At 43.4% G+C, this 16,819-nt stretch overlaps 1 protein-coding gene and 1 long non-coding RNA gene across 16 annotated transcripts in view; one reads left to right on the top strand and one right to left on the bottom strand.

Moving 5' to 3' along the window:
* Positions 1 to 13,629, bottom strand: part of LOC112135830 (uncharacterized) — a 157,448-nt gene extending 143,819 nt beyond the window's left edge. For 2 of the 3 annotated variants that reach the window (XR_010135812.1, XR_008512056.2), the window contains exon 1: positions 10,765 to 11,038. This is a non-coding gene — a long non-coding RNA (uncharacterized LOC112135830). Of the gene's footprint in view, positions 1 to 10,764; positions 11,039 to 13,067 lie in introns of those variants that run through there. The other variant, XR_008512057.1, reaches the window with a different exon arrangement.
* USP44 (ubiquitin specific peptidase 44) overlaps positions 11,038 to 16,819 on the top strand; it is a 37,339-nt gene continuing 31,557 nt past the window's right edge. For 3 of the 13 annotated variants that reach the window (XM_024257426.3, XM_002823592.6, XM_054527518.2), the window contains exon 1: positions 13,659 to 13,777. The gene's annotated coding sequence lies outside the window, so the exon portion shown is untranslated. Of the gene's footprint in view, positions 11,294 to 13,658; positions 14,025 to 16,819 lie in introns of those variants that run through there. The other 10 variants (XM_024257425.3, XM_054527519.2, XM_024257422.3 and 7 more) reach the window with 10 other exon arrangements.

Genomic DNA, 16,819 nt, shown 5'->3' with positions numbered 1-16,819 from the left:
AGTTTGAGACTAGCCGACCAACATGGAGAGACCCCCTCTCTACTAAAAATACAAAATTAGCCAGGCATGGTGGTGCATGCCTGTAATCCTAGCTACTCGGGAGGCTGAGGCAGCAGAATCACTTGAACCCAGGAGGCAGAAGTTGTGGTGAGTGGAGATCGTGCCATTGCACTCCAGCCTGGGCAACAAGAGTGAGACTCCATCTCAAAAAAAATAAATAAATAAAAAATAAAAAATTACTAGGCAAATCGAATGTACTCAGCAAATACTTGTGGCTGGGCACAGTGGCTCATGCCTGTGATCTCAGCACTTCAGGAGGCTGAAGTGGGAGGATCGCTTGAGGCTAGGAGTTTGGGACCAGCTTGAACAACTTTGGCAGATCCCAACTCTACAAAAAATTTAACATTTAGCTGAGTATGGTGGTGCACACTTGTATTCCCAGTTACTTAGAAGGCTGAGGCAGAAGGATCATTTGAGCCCAGGAGCTCAAGGCTACAGTGAGCTATGATTGTGCCACTGCACTCCAGTCTAGGTGACAGAGTAAGATCCTGTCTCTTAAAAAAAAAAAAAAAAAAAAAAAAGGGAAAAAAATGAAATAGGAAATACAGCAATGCCAAGTCATGTGAGCCCTTGTAGGCCACTATAAAGGCTTTGAGATAAAAAGCCTTTGGAGGATTTTAAGGGGAGGAGTGACATGAAAATGCCTACTGTGTTGAAAACAGAATGTTGATAGATGGTGTCTAAGGCCAAGAGAGGGAGAACATCACAGTACCTCTGATGATCATGGAACATCACCATACCTCATATCTGGATTACTGTGATAACTTCCTACCAAAAAACAAAAAGTTAGCCAGGCACAGTGGCATACACCCATAGTCCCAGCTACTTGGGAGGCTGAGATACTGCTGCTGCTGCTACTACCACACTACCACTACTACTAGTACTGCTACTACTACTATTAAGGGAGGAGACCACCCCTCATATTGTCGTATGCCCAATTTCTGCCTCCAAGGAAAGAAGAAATAAAAACTAAAAGGCAGAAATGAAATCCACAGGCAGACAGCCCAGCTCCACGCCCTGGGCCTGGTAGTTAAAGATTGAACCCTGACCTAATCAGTTATGTTATCTATAAGTTCCAGACATTGTATAGAAAAGCACTGTGAAAATCCCTGTCTTGTTCTGTTCCGATCTGATTACCAGTGCCTGCAGCCCCCAGTCACGTACCCCCTGCTTGCTCAATCGATCACGACCCTCTCACGCAGACCCCCTTAGAGTTGTGAGCCCTTAAAAGGAACAGGAATTGCTCACTCCGGGAGCTCAGTTGTTGGAGACGTGAGTCTTGCCGAAGCTCCCGGCTGAATAAAGCCCTTCCTTCTTTAACTGGGTGTCTGAGGGGTTTTGTCTGTGGCTTGTCCTGCTACACTATAACTTCTTAAGTTATCACAGTAATCCAGATAAGAGGCATGGTGCCTTGGACCAAAATGGAAGCGATGAGAAGTCATTGAGTTTTGGATGTATTCTCAAAGTAAAGCTAACAGGATTTGCTGACCAGTTGAACATAAAGTGTGTGAAAAGGAAAAGCTGGGATTTTGGCCTGAGGATGGAGGTGCCATTTACTGAGATGGGGAAGACTCTAGGAGGAACAAATTTGGGTGGAAATACCAATATCTTTTTGTTAAATATATGTAATAGTTTCGTAGAGCTACCATAATAAAATCCCACAGACTGGGTTGCATAAACAATAGAAATTGGCCGGGCACAGTGGCTCATGCCTGTAATTCCAGCACTTTAGGAGGCCAAGGCGGGTGGATGACAAGGTCAGGAGATCGAGACCATCCTGGCTAACACAGTGAAACGCCGTCTCTACTAAAAATACAAAAACATTAGCCAGGCGTGGTGGCGGGCGCCTGTAGTCCCAGCTACTCGGGAGGCTGAGGTAGGAGAATGGCATGAACCTGGGAGGTGGAGCTTGCAGTGAGCCGAGATCGCACCACTGCACTCCATCCAGCCTGGGCGACAGAGTGAGACTCCATCTCAAAAAAAAAAAAAAAAACAGAAATTTATTTTCTCATAGTTCTGGAGGCTGGAAGTCCAAGGAGGTATCAGAAAGTTTGGTTTCTTCTGGAGCCTCTCTCCTTGGCTTTCGCACGGCCACCTTCTCACCATGTCCTCGAGTGGCCTTTCTTCCTCTGTACTCACAAGCCCCTGGTAGCTCCTTTTTGTGTGTCCAAACCTCCTCCTCTTAGAAGGACACCAGTCAGACTGGATTAGAGTCCACCCTAAGGGCCTCATTTTAACTTAATCACTGTTTTAAAAGACCTTTTCTCCAAATATTTCTAAATCTCGCATCAGAAGTACTGGGAGTTTGAGCTTTACATATGAATTTTGAGGGGACAAAATTCAGCTCATGATATTAAGTGGGTTATGTGAAGTGTGAGGTACTTGTTAGATATCCAAGTGGAATTGTAGAGTAAGCTTTTGAATAGATGAATCTGGAGTTCCTGGGAGATGTCCAGGCTGAAAATATAAGTGTTCGAGTGATCGATGTATAGATGGTATTTAAGACCCTAAGACTGGAAGAAGTCATCAGTGATCTCATTGATCACTGTGAGAGGAGATAGTGAAGAGAAAAAAATTTAATAACTAAACACTGTAAGAATGTCTAAATGTCATAACATCTAATAAACAGCAAACTTTGTTATGACATTTAGACGTTCTTACATCCAGGAGCAATTTTGCAGTGGCTAGGATTTGAGGAACCTAGCCAAGGAGACCCCAGAAGAAGAGGGAGGAGGAAATCAGAGGGGCGTGGTATGCTGGAAACAAAGGGAAGAAAGTATTTCCAAGAGGGGTTAATGATGTGTCAAAACATTTGTCACATTGTGGATTTATAATGTGGAGGTCATTACTGACCTCCACAAAGTAGTTTTGATGGCATTTTGATGATGAGAGAGGGTTCAAGAGACAATGGGAGGAGAGGGAAGCAGAGAATGTAGAAATTAATTGAAAGGGGGCCAGGCACAGTGGCTCACACCTGTAATCCCAGCACTTTGGGAGGCTGAGGCAGGCAGATCACGAGGTCAGGAGTTTGAGACCAGCCTGTCCAATATGGTACAACCCCATCTCTACTAAAAAATACAAAAATTAGCTGGGCATGGTCGAACATACCCGTAGTCCCAGCTACTTGGGAGGCTGAGGCGGGAGAATTGCTTGAACCTGGGAGACGGAGGTTGCAGTGAGCTGAGATCGCGCCACTACACTCCAGTGTGGGTGAAAGAGTGAGACTCCATCTCAAAAAATAATAATAATAATTAATTAATTGGAAGAGATAGTGAGGTCAAGAGAGAGGGGTGTGTGTGTGTGTGTTTAAACATTTGTTTACTGTTGGTAATGAGTCAGTAGAGAGAGAATATTTGATAATACAGAAGAAAAAAGGAAATTGCTCAAATAACATCTTTGGAATAAGTTTAAAAATGTGGGATCTAGCAAAAATGGGAGAACTGGCCTTAAAAAGAAGCATAACCAGAAGTGGTGGCCTGTAATCCTAGCACTTTGAGGGGCCAAGGCGGGCAGATCATCTGAGGTCAGGAGTTCAGGACCAGTCTGGCCAACATAGTGAAACTCTGTCTCTACTAAAACTACAAAAATTAGCCAGGCATGCTGGTGGGCACTTGTAATCCCAGCTACTCAGGAGGCTGAGGCAGAAGAATTGCTGGAACCCGGGAGGCAGATGTTCCAGTGAGCCAAGATTCTGCCACTGCACTCCAGCCTGGGTGACAGAGCTAGACTCTGTCTCAAAAAAAAAAAAAAAAAAAAAAAAAAAAAAATTAGCCAGGTTTGGTGACATGTATCTGTGGTCCCAGCTACTTGGGGTGCTGAGATGGGAGGATCACTTGAGCCCTGAAGATGGAGGTTGCAGTGAGCTGAGATTGCACCACTGTACTCCAGCCTGGATGTCTCAAACAACAACAACAAAAAAACAAGTAGCATGGACAGTTAATGCATAGTAACAGCAGGATGGAAGGCTAAGTAGAAGGGCAGAGAAGCAAGTAGTGAGTATATGTGGGGATAGACACCCTCTTGCTTCAATTTTCAAAATGAAGAAACGCTATCACCTGAGCGTGAGGCTGAGCAAAGAACTGTTAAAATGTTGGTGAACGACTTGAAAGTATGAAATAGTCATCTAAGAAAATGGAAGAATACATAAACTAGAGGTATATAGGAAGATTTCCAGGCAGCATGATGGGTTCACTTAAAGCGGGGTCAGTCATCACATTATGGTTGTCCTTCTCTAGCCTCATCAGCCTGCTTGGATGGAGCTATAGAGCAGGTGGGAGAGTTGAATTTAAAGAGTATAGAGTTTGTGAAGAGAAAGGCACAAAGGAGTTGATGTATGGGTGTGAGTCATTGTAATGATGGATCATAGAATTTAAACACACATATCACTCTCATAACATTTTCCACACTGTGCTAAAATTACTGTGTCTTTCCCACCGTTCCCAAAGCAGAAGCTGTGGCTCTTTCGTCCTTTAATCCACAGTTCACAAGCCAGGGATGAATGCACAAAATCCATCCCACAGATGTGTTTTGTTTGACCCATAGAGTGATGGAAAAAAAAAAATTGAGCAAATATTTGAAAAGTAGTAAGTTTGATATCAATGAATTTATTTACATGAGCTTTTTCAGGGCATTACTACTTACACAATGAATACACAGTCACACTCAGACTGATTCACTCATTTAAATCACCTGCCTGTAGCCGAGTGTGGTGTCACATACCTGTAGTCCCAGCTACTCAGGAGGCTGAGAGGGGAGGATCACTTCAGCCTGGGAGTTCAAGGCTGCAGTGAGCTATGATCATGCCATAGCACTCTAGCCTGAGTGACAGAGTAAGACCCTGTCTCTAAAAAACTAAAATCAATCATCTGCTTGGCACAGAATGAAAATTCAAATGGTTGGTTTTGCCGAAGAGAGGGGTTAAGAAAAAAAAAAGTCTGGAGAACAAGGTGACCGACAGGTTCGTATAACTTTTCCTAGGGTTGGCTCTATGAAGGAACATATATTTTGACATGTATAAATGCATAAAACACCTCAGATAACTTTCAAAGGAGGCTGCTCTTTTCCCTAAGCACAGAATTGATCACAGAGTCATTCCTCCCAGAGAACTGTTAGGTTGTTAGGTTTTCAGTAGATATTTAAAATGTTTAACTTCGAGGCGGGTGGATCACTTGAGGCCAGGAGTTCGAGAGCAGCCTGGCCAACGTGGCAAAATCTCATCTCTACTAAAAATACAAAAATTACTGTAATCTCAGCACTTTGGGAGGCCAAGGTGGGTGGATCACCTGAGGTCAGGACTTCCAGACCAGCCTGGCCAACATGGTGAAACCCCATCTCTACTAAAAATACAGAAATTAGCTGGGTGTGGTGGCGGGCACCTGTAATCCTGGCTACTCAGGAGGCTGACGCATGGGAATGGCTTGAACCTGGGAGGTAGAGGTTGCAGTGAGCCGAGATCACGCCACTGCACTCCAGCATGGGTGACAGAGCAAGACTCCGTCTCAAAACAAACAAACAAACAAATACAAAAATTAGCTGGGCATGGTGGGGTGCACCTGTAGTCCCAGCTACTCAGGAAACTGAGGCAGAAGAATCGCTTGAACCCCGGAGGTGGAGGTTGCAGTGAGCCGAGATCACACCATTGCACTCCAGCCTGGGTGACAGAGTGAGACTGCCTCAAAAAATAAAAATAAAACAAAATGTTTAACTTCTTGATTATAGCTAGTCCTAGATTAAAAGTTTTGCATCTCACTCAGATCCCTCTTTCTATTTCCCCAAAGACGCAGTGAGTGCCCCAATCTTGATCTGGCCTCCCACAGGCAGCCTACTACCCATACATCTTTCTCACCCTTCCCTCTCCCTCCCAATCACAATTTAACAACATGCTTCCAAATTTCTTCAGGACATGACAAACTTACCTAACTCATTAATTTGTACTAAGGTATTAGGACTAACAAGGACTTACCAAATTATCTCCTCCCAGATTTTCATTTTACTCTAGGACCTTAAGTAGTTTAGTAATATAGGCATTTTTGACCCCAAAAACTGGGCCAAGGACATTTGGTCTCTCCTAGCAACCCATCACACCAACACAACAAAAGCCTCCTGCGTAGGTTCTCTTGTAGGAATAAGTCTAATCTTAATTACATGTAGACTGATATTTAACAAAACAATAAGGGGAAAATTATTCACTATGAGGCTGGTCAAAATTATAATTGTCTTGCATAGTTTAATTTTGTGACTAATAATAAGACCACATTTTTGTCTTAAAATTTTTTATTTATTTATTTATTTTTTTTTTGAGACAGAGTTTCGCTCTTGTCACCCAGGCTGGAGTGCAGTAGCATGATCTCGGCTCACTGCAACCTCTGCCTCCCAGGTTGAAGTGATTTTCCTGCCTCAGCCTTCTGAGTAGCTGGGATTACAAGCGGCCACCACCACGCCCAGCTAATTTTTGTATTTTTAGTAGAGACAGGGTTTTGCCAGGTTGGCCAGGCTTGTCTGGAACTCCTGACCTCAGGTGATCCACCCTCCTCAGCCTCCCAAAGTGCTGGGATTATAGGCATGAGCCACTGCACCCAGCCCTTTTATCTTAAATTTAATACAATGTTATGGGCATAAGCAAATAAATGTTTAAGTCATCCTTTATTACTACCATTGATTTTTAAGAAGAGATTATTTCATAGGCATTTAATGGTAAATTTATATAAATTTCCTTCTGTGATCATTCCTGTGGCATTTTGGAGTTTTCATCCAAATAGACAAAATAAAACTTTATATTTGTGAAAAACATCCCATTACACGTCATATTTCAAGCTTTTTTTTCCCCCCTACAGTGCTTGGCTCATCCTTCATTATTTTTTTAACGATTAGGAGCCACATATTTAGGACATTTAAAAAAATCCAAGGACCAGACACAGTGGCTCACGCCTATAATTCCAGCACTTTGGGAGGCAGAGGCGGGTGAATCACCTGAGGTCAGGAGTTTGAGACCAGCCTGACCAACATGGTGAAACCCCGTCTCTACTAAAAATAAAAAAATTAGCTAGGTGTGGTGGCAGGTGCCTGTAATCTCAGCTACTCAGCAGGCTGAGGCAGGAGAATCACGTGAACCCAGGAGGCAGAGGTTGCAGTGAGCCGAGATCATTGCATTGTACTCCAGCTTGGGCGACAAGAGTGAGACTCCATCTCAAAAAACATCCAAGAAATTCATATCAAGTATTCATTATGCTTAATTCTTTAAACACTAATTTCAAAACCAAAAATAAAATGAAATAGATAGGGACTATCTACCCTACACACAACCTCCCTTCCCCCGAAGAGTTTCCCTCAGAAATGTGGTTTTCAAGGCTGGGTGCAGTGGCTCATGCCTGTAATCCCAGCACTTTGGGAAGTCCAGGTGGATGGATAATTTGAGCTCAAGAGTCCAAAACCAGCCTGGGCAACATGGTGAAACCCCATCTCTACAAAAAATACAAAAATTAGCTGGGTGTAGTGGCATGTACCTGTAGTCCCAGCTACTTGGGAGGCACAGGTGTGAGGATTGCTTGAGCCTGGTAGGTCAAGGCTGCAGTGAGCCGAGATCACGCCACTGCACTCCTGGGTGGCAGGGAAAAAAATGTGGTTTTTATAGGAGTTAATCACTGGTTAGCTAAGGAAAAGGGGCTTACAGACACTATTTACAGATGAATAAATCAATTATTGCTACCACAAGGTACCTTGGCCTAAAAAGAAGCAACCTTAAGATGGCAGAGAAAAGCAGGTTGATCATCCTAGCTCTTACACATGAAGAATTGTCAGCTCTTTTTATTGTACGTATACGTCCTGAATAGACAGTTTGTGGTTTCTTTTAAATGATGCAATATCATGCTGCATTAAGGGGGCCTTCTATTTACTTTTCTTATCTTTTATGACCTAGGAGCGACACTGCAGGATTTCAATTTCCAAGTGGTTTGGCAAGATGTAAATAATTATACAAATAGCTACACTTATCCATCTACACTTTCCTCATTCTACTATTTTTTTTTTTTAAAAAAGAAATGGGTTTAAAAACATGTACAGAGTATAAAAATAAAACTTGGGTACCCCAATAATCTCTCCCTCATGAAAAGTTACAAGTATCTTTTTGGCATGGTTTACTAAAACTTTAAGAGTTGAAATTTCCACCTCTAGTGCCATTCCTTTTCTCCCCCTCTCTCCCTCTGCCTTTCCAGATCCTTTCCCTCCCTACTATGAGAAAGGAAGGCTAAAACATTATTGCTGTGTTTCTCAGAGTAATAGAATTAATTTTAACCTTTATAGCACTTGTCCTTGAATTGACTATTACTTTAGTACAGAAGTAAAGCTTGATTTAAGGGAATACTGCTTATCTATTCTGAGTGAGGTTCTGTATTAATTGCTATAAGAGTTGTAAATATGAACAAAAGTCTGTTTCTGACTTCAAAGAACTTTACAGGGTAATAGTAAACCTAAGAGAGAAATAATGATAAACACACTGATTTTTCTCCTTACAGTTTAGGCAGTTTCCATGGACAAAACTCATTTGATCCTTAAAACATTATTGTGAAGAAGATAGGACAGATACTATTTTCTAAACTCTACAAATAAGATAGAAATTTAAAAAATCCTGAAAGGATTGCAAATAACTAGATAGACAAATTGTTATTATAGCTAAATGAGTTCTAATTATATATGTGCATATGTGTATATATATATGTGTGTCTGTGTATATAGTGTGTGTGTGTGTGTGTGTGTATTCTGCTCTCATCACCTCCCATAGCTTATCCTTGGAAAGAAAGTACCTTGGCTTAGCAAAATATCTATCCCACTGATCTGTCACAATGTTTAAAATGTCATTTTAGAAATTCCATACTCTGGGTGTCTACAGGAGGTTCCATTAGAACAGTCTTAGAGAGAAATGAAAAAAAAAAAACTAAACACTAATAATACAAAGTAGATAACTTTACTTCATAACTGAGCTCCTTAGATAATGACAGGTTGGGGCCAGGCATGGTGGCTCATGCTTATAACCCCAGCACTTTGGGAGGCCGAGGAACAAGGATCGCTTGAGGCCAGGAGTTTGAGACCAGCCTGGGTAACATAGGGAGAACCCCCCCTCCACCCCCACATCTCTACAAAAAATCAATTAGCAGAAGTTGTGTCGCATGCCTGTGGTCCCAGTTACACAGGAAGCTGAGGTGGGAGGACTGCTTGAGCCTGAGAGGTCAAGGCTGCAGTGACCATGATCACACTACTGCACTCCAGCCTGGTGACAAAACCCTGTGTCCATTCTAAAAATAAACAAAAAGAGAGAGAGAATGAAAGGTTGGGGTACCTGTCCTGAACAAAATGGGAAAAGTTTTGATGGGAAGGAAGAGAGACAGACTGCAGTAAAGCCCTGGACACAGCATCCTGAGGATCCCTGTAAAAGTGAGTATAGAGTGGGCCAGGCATGGTGGCTCACACCTGTAATCCCAGCACCTGGGGAGGCCGAGGTGGGCGGATCACGAGGTCAGGAGTTGGAGACCAGCCTGACCAACATGGTGAAACCCCGTCTCTACTAAAAATACAAAAATTAACCAGGCGCGGTGGTGCATACCTGTAATCCCAGGTACTCAGGAGGCTGAGGCAGGGGAACTGCTTGAACCCGGGAGGCGGAGGTTGCAGTGAGCCGAGATCGTGCCACGGCACTCCAGCCTGGGTGACAGAGCGAGACTCTGTCTCAAAAAGAAAGAAAAGAAAAGAAAAACTGAGTATAGGGTGGAGGTGGAGTGGATGTTTAAAATGGGGGAGAAATGGACTCACTTCATAATTTTGCTTCCATTAATACCTAAACCCTGGAGCTCAGGGTTTCAGTTTCCAGCAGGCCTATTTTGGAAATTCACCTCCAAGGTACAAGTTTCCCTGACAGACCACCAAATAAACAATGGTCTTTTAAAAACAAATCAACTTTGGTACCATCTACTCAGCTGGCATTTACCTTCCTTACCTGCTACCACCCTCATTCTTAGAATTAAAGAAAAAAGGCAAATTCTAAAGCCCCTTCTACTCACTTTCTTCCACTAAGGCCATAGCTTACATCTGCTGCTCTTTTTTCCATACTTCTTTTTTCTCAACTCCTTTCTTTCATAGTTGCCAGAAATTTAAGGTCGTTTGGGTTCCTCTCATTTAAAAAGTTCAACTGAAGTGTGTTGCTACACCTTAATCAAAAGTTTATGGCTGAGTTATTTAGCGTTTCTTTACCCACTTCCTCTGCTCAATCCTTCATCTCCTCATAACCATTGAAATGAATGCTATGAATATCTCAATGCTTAGCATGGTGCCAGGCATTTAGGTGTTCAAAAAAATGTTAAACGAATCTTAGTTATTAGGTAAGAACATTGTCTGTGAAACTCTGAAAAGTCTTAAAAATCGATTCCTAAAATTTCATAAGCTCATAAATTCTTTAGTCTGCAATTATGATTCCTGAAACATTCTTTGATTCATGAAAGACTGGACTGGGAAATTCTTAAAATCGACATAAAGCATAAAAAGCCATTCTGAGGTTTATGAAATTTACAATGTTTTGTCTCCTTTTAATTCATTCATACTTTTCTCTCAGGATACAAAGGGCAAAACTAGTTTGTGTAGTAACTGAGAATTGAGTAGTTACACATTCATTAGGTTTCAGAATCGTTAAAATTTTATCTTGTTTAGGAAACTGCTTACCTTGGAAGGGCAAATTGCCATTTCTCTCCATCTGGGGATCAGGGAAGCAAGGGAAGCCCCCCTAAACATCACTTCCACGCCACTATATTATGCTAAGGAACTTCTGGTTGATTCATTAGGCATTTCAGCAGTGTTTTTGGCCGGTACTAGGAACTGTGGAGAGGTATAGAAAGGGAGCAAGTGCACAGTCCCGGCCCCCAAAGCGGTTACGATGCAAATAGAAGCAGGCTCAGAACTCGGAACAAAAGCAGTGACTGCATAATAATGCACTGCTGGGGGTGGGGGATGGGGATCTGCATGCCCGGTTTGTGACTTCAGGAAAGCAGTTTCCAGGAGGTGAGAGTTTAAGCCAGACCTGAAAGAGGTTGATTTGTAATGATTTGCAGGGGGCCACTGGAGGCAGCGGCCAGGACTTTTCACTTAGGAGATCAGCATTTGCCCTGATGGAAACTGGGCAATCCTACAGGGACTGACCTCTGAGTTATCCAAAGGCCGACCTGGGGAAAGACTGATTTTGAGGTTTTAATAGGTAAGTTTGGGGACATCATTGATGAAGGTGGGCAGGGAAGGAGACTTTTTTCTTTTTTTTAATGTTACAGTAAAAAGCTTAGATTCGATGAGACGGGTAAAAAACAAATAGGAAAATTTAAGGAGAAGAATAACTACGATTACTATGTAAAAAGAAAATTGCAATAGAGAGGTTCTGGAGCTCAGGAAATGAGCTAGAGCACGCTATAATTTAGGCCTAGGTAGTGAAGATCACGAATAAAATGGTAGCTGAAGAAATTTCAAAGTTGAATAAGTAGTAATAAGTATGAAGAAAAAGCTAAACTACAAACATCTGCTCTTTAATTACTAACACCAGTAATGAGAATTTCTTGTCTCCAGCCTCTTCCCTTCCCACTCCGCACCTCTTCCTAGCTTACATCATTGTATTAAGGCATTTTATTGAAGACACTATTCAGCACTCTCCACCTATGCCTACACAGCTTGCCTTTGCTTTTCTTCCCATTTCACTTTTTCTTTTCATTTATTCACATCATTTTAGTCCTTAAAAGACCCTGCCCAATTACTAGATCAGAGAGAGGCAACTAAGACTCTTTGTATCTCCCAAACGACCTTCCAGAATGGTTTATGGCATTATAATAAGAAAGCAAGAGTTTTGATTTTTCTATTATTAATATTTTGCTTTCAAGGAATTACAGGAAAAACCATATTACATGCCAGAAATACTTAAATTTTAAATATTTCATCTTAAGAGATGCCCTCATGTAATGTTTTTAATGCATTTGAGAAATTCAGGTGGTGGGGAAAAGTACAACATAGACGTTAGATGTTTTGAGTGGGAGAAGTGCACTGGGGCCATTATTGAATCGGAATTATTATGCACTTAAATATATAGAAAAAAGAACGAAATGAGTATTAAACTATGCAAATTCATCCCTTTAATCTTTATTTGCGTGACTACATTTTATGCAGTTGTAACCTTAATGTATATATTTGGTATTTTTTTCAAACATGAATTGATTAGACATTGTTGCTATTATGTTATCTATTTTGTTAACATAAGAACTTCCTGTGTTATATCAGATTTTTTTTTTTTCCTGAGACGGAGTTTTGCTCTTGTTGCTGCCCAGGCTTGAGTGCAATTGTGGATCTCGGCTCACCACAACCTCCGCCTCCTGGGTTCAAGCGATTCTCCTGCCTCAGCCTACCGAGTAGCTGGGATTACAGGTGCCCGCCACCACGCCCAGATAATTTTTGTATTTTTAGTAGAGACAAGGTTTCACTATGTTAGCCAGGCTGGTCTCGAACTCCTGACCTCAGGTGATCCACCCACCTTGGCCTCCCAAAGTGCTGGGATTACAGGCCTGAGCCACTGCGCCCGGCCTCTATGTCAGATCTTAATTAGCCATTTCCTGTTAGTTAGAATCCTGTGCCGCTCCTTCTTGCCTTTTACAGTGTTTGGATAATATGCTGTGGATACCTTTGTGCACTCATTTCTTTATTCAGGTCATACCACTGAAACATACTCCCCAGAATAAAATTGATGATGAAAAGATAGGAACAATTTTATAGCTTGTCTTACATATTGCAAGATTTTGCACTGCATTGATGTGTTGTTAACTTTGCATGTTTCTTTTTAAGCTCTCCTTGGAGAGTTTAAATTTTCAGTACACTCCACAGGGTGGCCAAAGGAGAACTGGTTCGTCATTGAGTGTAAGTTCAGTTAAAAACAACCATCTGGCTCAGAGTTGAACACAAAGAATCCAATAAATATTAATGGGTTAATTTTCAGGTACCTTAGCCTTGACTTTCCTGTTTTCCAGATTTCCCCTCCTTTTCCTTTTCGGTATCTACTTCATTATTTAAATGGGCAATTTCGGGTTGGGCAGTTCTGGATAGCGGTGCCCTTCCTGTGCACCCGTTCTGGAACCTCTCTCGCCCTTCTGCTGTGCGAGGAAACCCAATTCACAGCCGTCATCGCCACTGAAGTTATACCCAGGGGTCGCTTCAAGAAGGAAACGTTTTCTGTAAGAATTTCTATGCCAGTGAATTGGGGAAGGTTTTAAAGATAACGGAATTTGCCACGCTTTTCTGCCAAACAATTCGACGTTGTGTAAATCGCAGCAATTCCGGGAAGGACTAACGACGTCCGTGGATGATTCTGCGGCTCACAGGCACACAGGACACTCTGGGTTTACCCTCTCGGGTCCCGACGGCACGACAGGTGCGAAGCCTGCCCGGGGAAGCAGTGCTTGTTGTCCGCGCAGACCCACGTGCAGCGCTGGGGACCGTCCGTGGCCCCGACCCCCACCCTCGAGGCGCGGAAGGCGGCCGCCAGCAGGTTCTCGGTGCCCGCGAAAGCCGGCGCAGGGGCGGGGCTGTGGGAGGGGGCGGGGCCTGCTGCGCGTCACTGCTGTCGTAGTCGCCGGACCGGGTCGTCGCGGCCGCCGAACCGGGGAGCGGGGGGCCGGGGTGAGCGCTAAGATGGCCGCCCCGGCTCGGGCTGGTGAGTGTGCTGGAGGGCGCGCGGCCGCGGCGATGGGCGGAGTGAGGACCCCTGCGGGAGCGGACGTGCGACGGCAGCCCCCGGGGCCGGGAGGCACCTGGGGGCGTATTCCCGCCGCGCAGGGCGCTGGGGGGGTCCTGAGAGAGGGAGAGACTGGGGCTGCGGGCGCGCGGAGGGGAGCGAGCCGAGGGGCGCGCGGCGGCGACGCGTCCGGCGAATTTTGAATTGGTCCCCCTGGGAAGTTTCGGTGGGTTCTGCGGCGCTCCGACCCTGTCCCGGCGGCCGCCTCAGAGTGCCCGGAGATGCTGCGGCCAGGCGCAGGGGGCTGGAGGGGGCGAGCTGGGGGAGAACGGGCGCGTGCGAGGGCTTCGGGGACGCGAAGGGGCTTCGCGCTGATCCCGGCACAAGCGTCGCGGAGAGGCGGGCGCGGGGCTGGCACGGGCTGGGCGCTGTGTGGAGCACGCAACGCCCGGGTCCAGCCGCATCCTTCCCGCCGCCCGGATTACCGCGAGGTGATGCTCGAAGCCCCGGGGCGCTTCGGGAGGGCGGTTGTGGCGCTCGGTTGAGGAGGAATGCGCTTCCCGGCGTCTTGCCCGCCTTCTCTCCATCGATCGGTCCCCGCGCTGCCGGCACCTGCTGCCGCTTAAAGCTTCAAAATCAGCTTCCTAAAGCCATTCCCCATGGCCTTCGATGGGAAAGAATGCCATATGGCTGAATTCATTATGGGGGATAAGAAATATGTCAGTGTGGGCGGAGGGGAACCTGTTAATAGGTTCAAATTTAAGAGTAGGTAAGACACCATCCTCCGCCCCCATGAAAAAAGAAAGTGAAATATAGTAACTGTTTCAAATGCAAGGTTGAGCTGTTGTTAAATTCTACTGGTAGCTCGCAGTTTTTATACTGGAAGCAAAACCATTTGGAAACCTTTGGGAGATTCACTTTCTCCTCAGACCAGTCCTCAAGTCCCCCACTCCCGCCGCCTTTTAAGCCTTAATTGTTGTATCTGGGCAAGTAACGGGGATTGTGAAATTTGCATGGAAATAAGACCTTCAGGTCCTGCACTTGAATTCCTTATTATCTGTTAAGTAGCTGCCTGTGGGGGTGAAAGTAGGGGTGGTGACTTTTGGGCCTGGAATTCCATTTTGAGTTGTGTTCAAAACGAGCATTTGGTGTAAACAAGGAAAAAGAATGGGCTGTTCACTGTGGTGAAATTCGGAAAGCCAAATAGAAGTTAAGCACATGCTTATAGAATATTTCATAATCTCAGTGAGATTCAGTATTCAGTTGAATCTTGAAAGAGATGAAAATTTGTATTCTTGGAACTCTAATCGTTTTGTCCTTAATTTAGCATCTCAGGATATTTTAAAGAGCGTTTAAATGTTTTGGCACATTCAAGTTTTCTCTCCCCATTCTATCTTTTTTCATACTAGCCATTAGTTTTGCATACGTTGGATGTCAGATTTTTCAGTCCAGTATTTATCACTGTGGACTATCCAAATTCAAATGTAGAGATATTCTAATATTGAACAGTTAGTCCGGTGCATACAGTTTAGAAAGCTGAAATATTTTGACTTTGTGTATCAGTCCTGTTTTTCTTCCCAAATGTTAATTGTTTGAGATTTTTTAGCTTAAAAAATTTTAAGTGATAAATGAACCCGCATTTAGTATAATATACAATGGTATACACCTTTTGGAATATTTAAAATGGGAAATCTGTTGAAGATTTAGGTTAGATATTTGAAATAAATTTTCTACCCAGTTGTCTTTCTCCCTTTTCTACAGATTTATCTTTTCTGTACTACAAAAAAAGAAAGTGTCATATCCACTCTACCAAACTTCTCCTCTACACACTTGAATCTATTACAGCGTTTTGGTGCATAAGAGAATTTTCTGCTCATTGGGTTGTTTGAGGGCAGAGTCTGTGTTTTATATGTGTATCTCTAGTACCCGACTAACTGCTTAACGTGGAGGAAAAACCCCTGTGTAAATTTGTTGAATTGGGGTTTTGAATGGTAGAGGATACAGAAATTTGGCTTCTTGGTAGCCAAAAAAAAAAAAAAAAAAAAAAAACACGTGCTTTGAAGTCTCTGTCCTTCCTGCAGTGTTAGGCAAAACAAACGTGCGTGCCAGATTCTAATGGAGTTGTCTGGTCCAGGGAGATTAGCGAGAGGCTGGGGCATGGGCTCAGGAGTCTAATCAAGATAGAAAATAAATCGTGTGCCCGAATAATTCTCTGAATTCAGTAACGGGGGACAGTTTTGCTATTAGGCCCAGCCTAAATAGGTGACAAATAACTGAAATACAGGAGGATTCTACAAATAATGGCTTTCTGGCTAAAAGATCATTGTAAAAGGTGTAACATATTCACAGCAATTTTAGATGCCATAAAAAACTATTAGGAAGAATTCATTTTTAATGGAGTTTTACGCGTCGTAGGAAAAAGGTAATTTGTAGTCTAACGATATACTTGCTAGGTCAGATCATAGATGTACTGGAATGACAGAGTCTAGGCATTTTACACACAGAGTACTTGAATTCAGTTTTTCCGACCCTTGGTAGGATGCTCAGTATTATTCTGAATGTTTCTCCCACTGTTACGAAGTTAACTGCAGTAGATTGATGTGTAAATTTGTTGATGTGACACTGATGATAAATGTTTTGGAACAAAATTACTTGTTAAGTAGGGATGGGGGTGAAAAATTCAAATAACCCGGAGGCAGAAACTGCTTTCAGGAGCTTTATCTTACAACGTGTTCAACTAGATTCAATCTTTGCTTCAGGAGAGGCATGTTAGAGACATGAGGAAGGCCCAAGGGAAAAGGATGTCCTTTATTGTTTAATGAGGAGTTTCAAGCGAGATCAGGGTAATTATAGATTCTAGATCTCTAAAGGAGGAAAGAATAACCAGGGCCTTTCTAGGGATAAAGGAAAGGAAATACATCATGATTGACATGGAGAGGTGCCAAAGCACATAATGGACATAATAGCATACCTAAGAGGGAGTAGGAAGGGTTTGAGAGCCCATTGTGTTCATTCGCTCAG

Source organism: Pongo abelii, chromosome 10 (assembly GCF_028885655.2).
Source record: "Pongo abelii isolate AG06213 chromosome 10, NHGRI_mPonAbe1-v2.0_pri, whole genome shotgun sequence".
NCBI lineage: Eukaryota > Metazoa > Chordata > Mammalia > Primates > Hominidae > Pongo > Pongo abelii.
This window is presented reverse-complemented; position numbering and strand designations above follow the sequence as displayed.